The sequence below is a fragment of the Rutidosis leptorrhynchoides genome, chromosome 6 (assembly GCF_046630445.1).
Source record: "Rutidosis leptorrhynchoides isolate AG116_Rl617_1_P2 chromosome 6, CSIRO_AGI_Rlap_v1, whole genome shotgun sequence".
In the NCBI taxonomy this organism is placed as follows: domain Eukaryota; kingdom Viridiplantae; phylum Streptophyta; class Magnoliopsida; order Asterales; family Asteraceae; genus Rutidosis; species Rutidosis leptorrhynchoides.
This window is the reverse complement of record NC_092338.1, coordinates 337,004,853-337,006,599: the sequence shown is the minus strand read 5'-3', so window position 1 is coordinate 337,006,599 and position 1,747 is coordinate 337,004,853.

Below are 1,747 nucleotides of genomic sequence, written 5' to 3'. Positions count from 1 at the left end.
AAAGTTACCTAAGACTGCCTGGGGTTATGACACCATTTGGGTAATAGTTGATCGTCTTACCAAATCTGCACATTTCTTGCCTATAAAGGAAACAGATAGAATGGAGAAACTATTACGATTATACATAAAGGAAATTGTTTCAAGGCATGGAATACCTATTTCCATTATATCCGATCGTGATAGTAGATTTACATCAAAGTTTTGGCAATCACTACAGGAGGCCCTGGGAACTCGTTTGGATATGAGCACCGCATATCATCCACAAACTGACGGGCAGAGTGAAAGATCAATTCAGACTCTTGAAGACATGCTCAGGGCATGTGTGATCGATTTTGGAAACGGATGGGATAAATATCTACCATTAGCAGAATTCTCGTATAATAACAGTTATCATGCGAGCATTAAAGCTGCACCATTCGAAGCATTTTATGGAAGGAAGTGTAGATCCCCTATCTGTTGGAATGAAGTAGGAGATCGACAATTAACTGGTCCCGAGATCATACACGAAACGACTGAGAAGATAGTACAAATCAAGGAGAGATTGAAAACTGCCCGTAGTCGCCAAAAGAGCTACGCCGATGTCCGAAGGAAACCATTAGAGTTTCAGATCGGTGACATGGTTATGTTAAAGGTGTCACCTTGGAAAGGTGTAATACGTTTCGGTAAAAGGGGTAAACTGAACCCAAGGTATGTAGGCCCGTTCAAGATCATCGAACGCATTGGACCGGTAGCTTATCGACTCGAGTTACCGCAACAACTCGCCGGTGTACATAATACATTTCATGTATCAAACCTTAAGAAATGTCTTGCAAAGGAAGATCTCACCATTCCTCTTGAAGAAATCCAAGTCGACGAGAAACTACAATTCATAGAAGAACCAGTCGAAATCATGGACCGTGAAGTTAAACAACTCAAGCAGAGCAACATACCGATTGTTAAGGTTCATTGGAATGCTCGAAGGGGTCCCGAGTTTACTTGGGAATGAGAGGATCAGATGAAACGAAAGTACCCACATTTGTTTCCCGAGAACGCAAAATAGGTACAATTTTAAAATTTCGGGACGAAATTTATTTAACGGGTAGGTACTGTAACGACCCGGATTTTTCCGATCATTTTATACCTATGAGATTAATATTTACATAAATTAAACCTTACCAACATGATAAGCAATCTAAATTGTTGGGATTTATGTTTTTAAAAAGAGTTTTACACAACGTTTGACCGTCCAATTTGACCGATGATATCACGAACTATATAACAAACGATAATTATACATTTGTGTATATATATGTATTTATATATATTTAACATGATCTAAGAATGGTTTAACATCTTATTGTGTACTAATAACAATAAGTTATAAGTATACTTTGAGACTACTAACTTAAGTTTTCAAAATGATAACTATACGTAACGTTATTTGACATATATACCTTTAACCTATAATACTTATACAAGTATCGTATAAATATATATTTAATCACTTTTAAAGGGCTTATATACATAAAACAATATAAGTATATTTATAAAAGATAGCTATATTTGAATTCTCGTTCCGTTTCCTCAAAATTTCTACATGTATACCTAGAGTATATGTACTCGTATCATACCCAGCTCCTATACGTATTTACTATTAGTATATACACATCACAATCACTTTATTAGCAGCCATGAGTCAGCCAATTTTGGATCTTAGGATGCATGATTAATCAATTTGGCATATTACAAGACTTTTGCACAATATTAC